This window comes from Zootoca vivipara, chromosome 12, assembly GCF_965207765.1.
Source record: "Zootoca vivipara chromosome 12, rZooViv2.hap1.1, whole genome shotgun sequence".
NCBI classification, from domain to species: Eukaryota; Metazoa; Chordata; class Lepidosauria; order Squamata; family Lacertidae; genus Zootoca; species Zootoca vivipara.
Window position 1 is genome coordinate 17,114,696 of NC_142595.1, and position 6,667 is coordinate 17,121,362.

Here is a 6,667-nt window from a genome sequence, read left to right on the forward strand (position 1 = left end):
TGAGTTGCTGGAAGGAGGCATACAAGGCACCATTCAACCATCTCAGGGTCTCCACTCCGGATTTGTGTAGGGTTCACTCCTTAGCCTTTTATTCTCCTGAAGATGTTCCACACATAGCTGCCAAGTTATCCCTTTTTTACAGGGATTTTCCCTTATGCTGAATAGGCTTCCTCGCGAGAAAAGGGAAAACTTGGCAGCTATGGTTCCACAAAGCAGCGGAGGTTTAGGAAGAGGGTATTCAATAATCCCAATTGGGCACTTCAAATGGAAAACCATCTCTACCCGAAGGCGTCATGGATTTCTAGTAACTACTAGTTTGTGTGCAGTGACGATGGGAGACGTTGAGAAGGGCAAGAAGATCTTTGTTCAGAAGTGTTCACAGTGCCACGCAGTTGAGAAGGGAGGCAAACACAAGACTGGCCCTAACCCGCATGGTATTTTTGGCTAGAAGACTGGTCAAGCTGAAGGTTTCTCTTACACAGAAGCCAACAAGAGCAAAGGTATAACCTGGGGAGAATATACACTGATGGTTTACCTGGAAAACCCCAAGAAGTATATTCCAGGAACTAAAGACGACATTTGCTGGCATTAAGAAGAAGGAGGAGAAGGTGGATTTAATAGCATTCCTTAAGGAGTCCACTTCTAACTAATGGCTTCTGCTGCCTTATTTATTTCACCATACAAATGGAAACGGCTCTCTGATGAGATTGGTTTTTAAACTTTTTATTTTTACATGCATTACAGTGGTACCTCTGGTTACAAACTTAATTCATTCCGGTGGTCCGTTCTTAACCTGAATCTGTTCTTAACCTGAGGTATCACTTTAGCTAATGGGGCCTGCCGCTGGCATGTGATTTCTGTTCTCATCCTGAGGTACTACTTCCAGGTGAGCGGAGTCTGTAACCCGAGGTGTTTGTAACCCGAGGTGTTTGTAACCCGAGGAACTCCTGTATATCGTAACAACTTCAAAAATCCTTCTCGTCAGCCAGAGAACTCTGATAATGGATGGTTCTTAACATATGTACTTTTTATTGTATTATAATTTATAGAATTGTGCAAGCAGGCTTCAGTGAGTACAGTCAGGGTGACTGTTGCGTTTCCTGATCAGGTAGTTAAAAAACAAAACAAAACAAAAAGCAAAAAAACTTCTGCCCGGAAACCTATGTCCCCACTGTGGAAGGACGTGTGGATCCAGAATCGGCCTCCACAGTCACTTATGGACACACCATATTCATGGAAGATAATCTTAATCAGCTACGAGTGATCGCCAAAGAAGAAGAAGTTTAAATAATCCATAATAATACAACAATAATACAACAGTACACCATAAGAATTAACTCTCAAAATATCAGCAAATTATAATTTGGACAGAAATTGATCCTCTTTCAATCATTACAATAACTCCAGCAAGAAAAAGCTCCAAACTGGGAAAGAAAGGAGCCCTGAAACTTTAAGAGCCGCGCCTTCCTTCTCTTTTCCGTTTTGAAGTTTCCGAATTCTTTCTTTCTTTTCAAACCCCAACATCTGGGATTCGTCACTGGCAGCAGGGAGGGAGGCGTAGGCTCGCTGTGACCAATGACAAGCCACCTATTTAGCATATGAGCAAACAGGGGTTCAAAGCCTCATTTTTGAAGGGTAAATAAATAAATCCCGGCTATAAAGGTTGCATTTTAAAATTAAAAAACCAATACTTTGCGTTTGACTGCCCCAAATGAGACAGAACACGCACTGGGATTTTGCTCACTGTTACCTACAAGTGCATTGCGCTGTTTGTGGGCTGACGTCGCGAGTTATGCTCCCTTAGTGATTTCAGCTCTTTTTGTATTTGTCTAGCAGGTTTTCTGCAGTAGCGGAAAGCCGTCCCGGACTTGTGCAATGATAGATATTTGAAACAGGATACGATCGCGATTCTCGTGTGCGTATAAAACTTGGGAGAAAGCATTGATTAGGTTCCATATCCCGAATTAATTTTCTTTTCCTCTGTGGATGCATTTCCTGCCGTGTTTCAATGTACATGGAAGCTTCAAACACAATATTACATAGATTTTGCACTCAAGGCATTTTATTTAGAGGAGCTAGGTTCTGATTCCTTGCTTTTGCCTCTGACGTCTGCATATAATCTAGATATATTACATTAATTTTTTCTTTAACCCCTGAAAAGCGCATTTAGAGAATTCGTTCTGACAATAAAAATTCATTGCGGATTGATTTTGCGGCTGTCCCATTTGAAAACCCAGTTGCAGGCGGTAAATCTTTTAAAATGCCAATTATTATTTTTAAAAGGTACATTTTGCACATTTCCCTAGAATTATATAATTGGAAGAGAACCCGTGGGTCAACTAGCGCAGCCCCCAATAAATAAATAAAAAGGCAAAAGGAAAGGTGCTTTGCACTAATACCAGCAGAGGTTGTCTTGCTTTGCTTTGGAATAAACTGGCTTGCCTGAACCTGTTTTTCTTGCTCTCTTTAACCAGCCCAGTACTTAAGTCCGATCATCTGTTGCTGCCGGCAGCTTTTTCTGTTCACCGCATTGGTTAAGAAGATCTTCCTTCTCCAATTACGTACATTATTCCGGCTGGAAGATCCCGCCTCCGCCCAGGGATCGCGCCGTTGCAGCCACAAATGACGGTTTGTTAACCGTGCAAACCAGCAGAGGGGGTATAGCTCAGTGGTAGAGCATTTGACTGCAGATCAAGAGGTCCCTGGTTCAAATCCGGGTGCCCCCTCAACTAGCTTTTTTCCCCCTTTCTTTTTTAAACGCCATCATCATACTTAAGGCATACACTGTTTTAATTAAATCTTCTGCAAAAATAATTAAAACAGGGAACGATGCTTTTTCTTTTAGCAAACAATATGGTACGTATATGCACCTGGCTTTAACGGCAAAGGCTTTTGCAACAGCACCACAGTTTTAACATTTGTCTCGAGCATAGCTGCCAAGTTCTCCCCTTTTTAAAGGGAAATTCCATTATGCTGAATAGGCTTCCTCGCGAGAAAAGGGAAAACTTGGCAGCTATGGTCTCGAGTGGATGACAAGAAGATATGCTACGCACTGGCTACTCTGCACTTTATATAGGCTGTGTATAAAATGGTAATTACCAGGTGGTAGTCATGTGATTTTTTACATCCTGGGGGTGTATGCCAGCTGTTAGGGTGCTGGTGCTGCTGGGATCTGTTATTCTGTAGGTATTGCTCATAAACTCTTTTTTGTGAGCATGTTTAAAGTGTGTGCGTTTTGTGTTCTAAAAGAAATGCACGAATAATCAGAGAGGGCTGTTTAATTTCAAAGCGGAGATTGAGTGGATCGATTCGGACATCAAGTCAACGGCTGCAAGATATTGCAATTCCCGCGGCCGTCCAGAGGAGGCGCTAGTTCGCCTTCGGACGGGAGTGGGAGAGATTTGGAGCAAAGAAATAGGCAGGAACAACAACAACAACAACAACAACAACAACAACAACAACAACAACAACAACAACAACAACAACAACAACAACAACAACAACTCTATAAGCGGACCATAAGTAGAAAACTGCACTTTGTGAGTGGGATCCTGTAGTTGCATCTCCAAAGACTTAAAAAACTAAGTGCCAAACTAATATAAAGGCTCTAGAGCAGAGGTGTCAAACTCAAATTCATCGGGGGCCACATCAGCAGTTTGGTCACCCTCAAAGGGCCGGTTGTATCTGTAGGACTATGTGTCCACTCTTTATTATCATAAATTATTGTCACTGCATTCAATTATTACTGTTTTTGTAATAATGCAAGTAATAACTAGCTCTGAAAGCAGAAACATAGTCAGAATAATGGCAAGTAGATATTCAAATGTACAATTATTGTACAATTTATTGAAAAATGATTTTTGGTAACTGCACTGGGTGGTGGAGGCTCGCTAGGGTTTCATGCAGGACCTTTGCAGAGCTACTAGTACCTGGAGATGCTGGGGTCCTTCTGCATGCAGGACAGATGTTCTGCCAGTGAGCCACCACCCTTCACCAAAGGGACTGGCTGAGGTTGACTCACTGGAGCTGCTCTCCTGGTTCCAGGGTTTAAGGGCGAGAAGTATAAAGCAGCATCCTATGTTTCTGAGGAGAGGGAGAGGGAGAGGGAGGAAGGAAGGAAGGAAGGAAGGAGGGGGTGGGAGGGAGAGAGAAATGAAGGAAAGAGGGGAGAGAAAGAAGAGTAGGAAATAAGGAAGGGAATAAAGAAGAAAAGAAAAAGAAAGAGGGAGAGAAGACGGAAAGGGAGAAAGAAGGAAGGAAGTAGAGGGAAAGAAAGAATAAGAATGAGGGAGAGGAAGAAAGTTGGGAAGGAAGGAAGGAAGGAAGGAAGGAAGAAAGGAAGGAATTAAGAAAGAAAAAGAGGGAGCAGGAGGGAGAGAGGAAGGAAAGAGGTGAGAGAAAGAAGAGTAGGAAAGAAGGAATAAAGAAGGAAAGAAAAAGAAAGAGGGAGAGAAGACAGAGATAAAGAAGGAAGGAAGGAGAGGGAAAGAAAGAATAAGAACAAGAGAGAGGAAGGAAGAAAGGGAGGGGGGGGTCGCCGCCTTGATTCACCGCCAGAAAAGAGCGTGAAGGGACCCAGGGGCAAAAAGCATTTCCTGTGCAGCGTGAGGCAGCGGGTGTCCGTTTTAGGAGAAGTGCGTAAAGCCTCAGAGTTGCACATTCGTGAGGCTGAGCCGCTGCTGAGCTCACATTCATGAGGCTGAGCCGCGGCAGGAGGAGGAGGAGGTGAGGCAAGAGGAGGAGGAGGCGGCGGCTTGCCGGGTCGGTGCCCGGCAGCGCCGTGCGGAGAGTCCCGAGCCTCTGGGACGCAGCAGTGCTCTGTAGCACTTTGAATCCTCGTCCTCCTCCATGCGGCGCTGCTGGGTGCTTTGTCTGTGCTTCAGCAGCAGCAGCAGCCGTTTCCAGGCGCCGAGCCGTGACAGGAGGAGGAGGATTCAAAGTGCTACAGAGCACTGCTGCGTCGCAGAGGCTCGGGACTCTCCGTGCGGCGCTGCCGGGCGCTGACCCGGCAAACTGCCTCCTCCTTCTCCTGCTGTGGCTCGGGGTGCTCCACGCAGCGCTGCTCCGGCCGCCTTTCTACCCCCCCCCCCGGCCCCAGCTGTTTGTCAGCGCTTTGTTGGCGCAGCGCTTCAGCAGCAAGGTCCCGCTGCTGGGTCCCGCTGGCTGGGGCGCTCGGCGGGCCACATGACGAGGTCTGGCGGGCCGGATTTGGCCCCCGGGCCTTGTGTTTGACACCCGTGCTCTAGAGTCTAGATTCAGGTTGGTAGCAGTGTTGGTCTGACGCAGTAGAAATATATTTTTTAAAAAATAAATAATTGTCCAGTAGCCCCTTAGAGACCAACTAAGTTTGTTCTTGGCATAAGCTTTCATGTGCTATCTGAAGAAGTGTGCATGCACACGAAAGCTCATACCAAGAACCATAAGCCATAGTTCCAACATTCTCCCACCAGCATCCAAGTTGCTATTTGCCCTAGGAGGAGTAAAAATAAGGTTTATTAGATAAAACTGAGGGAGCCCTCTTGACTGACATTTTATAGCTGGTGTCTTCTGCCACAATTTCTTGGTACCATTAATAGTGCATTTGTGGTGGATTTACCCCCCCCCCTGCTTTTTGGGGGGTGTTTTGGTACTTTCCCCACTTTATTACAAATTTTCTGCTGGATTGTTATTTTAAATCCATAATAAAGTCTTGATTTAAAAAAAATGCCCAGGGTTTTTGTTTTTCAATTAAATAACCCTGGCAAAATGTGCCTTCTGACATCCTGAGTGGAACAGAGTTTTCACAATATTATTTGCATAGCAAGATTTATATTTACAGCTTGATTGTAATAAAAACTCAAAACAGTTTATTTTCCGTGGCATCCTAACCAACCCCTAACCTTTCGGATCTCCATCACTCACTTTCTGCAGGACTAGAGAGATGCAGGAAAGGGAACTCAACACAATATTCAGGATATCACCCTGACTAGAAGACAAAGAGTTAGGTGAAGAGCAGAGGACATGAACTGAGGTGGAACTAAGAACCAGAGATTATAGTTGTAGGGAACAGGTTGATTAGCTGTATGCCACAAATGGGAATACAGGTATACCTCAGTTTAAGTAAGCTTCGGTTAGAGTACTTTCAGTTTAAGTACTCCGCGGACCCGTCTGGAACGGATTAATCCACTTTCCAATACTTTCAATGGGAAAGTTCGCTTCAGGTTAAGTACGGACTTCCAGAACCAATTACAGTACACTCATACTTCAGGTTAAGTACGCTTCAGGTTGAGTACTCCGCGGACCCGTCTGGAACGGATTAATCCACTTTCCATCACTTTCAATGGGAAAGTTCACTTCAGGTTAAGTACGCTTCAGGTTAAGTACAGACTTTCGGAACCAATTGTGTACTGTAATATAAATAAACTTCCCATAATCTGGCATCAGATCTATAAGAGGCTGGGCAATCCAACACTTGCCACATGCCTACTGCGCATTTAAAGCAAATGACTTCCCCTAAAGAATGCCGGGAACCATAGTTTACCCCAACAGAGCTACAATTTGCAGCGCCATTAGCAAGCAAAAGTTCCCAGGGTTCTTTGAGCGAAGTCACTTGCTTTAAACGTATAATGCACAGGAATTGAATGTTATAACCCTTGTCAAGAGCGCAGGTGACTGTGACAATGGGCTT

The 6,667-nt window shown here is 44.7% G+C and overlaps 2 non-coding genes and 1 pseudogene across 2 annotated transcripts; all 3 read left to right on the forward strand.

Annotated features, from left to right (window-relative positions):
• Nucleotides 1-331: 331 nt before the first annotated feature.
• Nucleotides 332-650, forward strand: LOC118095099 (cytochrome c pseudogene; annotated as a pseudogene).
• Nucleotides 651-1,801: 1,151 nt separating this feature from the next.
• On the forward strand, nucleotides 1,802-1,862 carry LOC118095932 (U7 small nuclear RNA). The gene has a single exon (XR_004693845.1). It is a non-coding gene; the product is annotated as a U7 small nuclear RNA (small nuclear RNA).
• A 792-nt stretch (nucleotides 1,863-2,654) lies between these two features.
• On the forward strand, nucleotides 2,655-2,726 carry TRNAC-GCA (transfer RNA cysteine (anticodon GCA)). Its single transcript has one exon. It is a non-coding gene; the product is annotated as a tRNA-Cys (tRNA).
• Nucleotides 2,727-6,667: the final 3,941 nt, after the last annotated feature.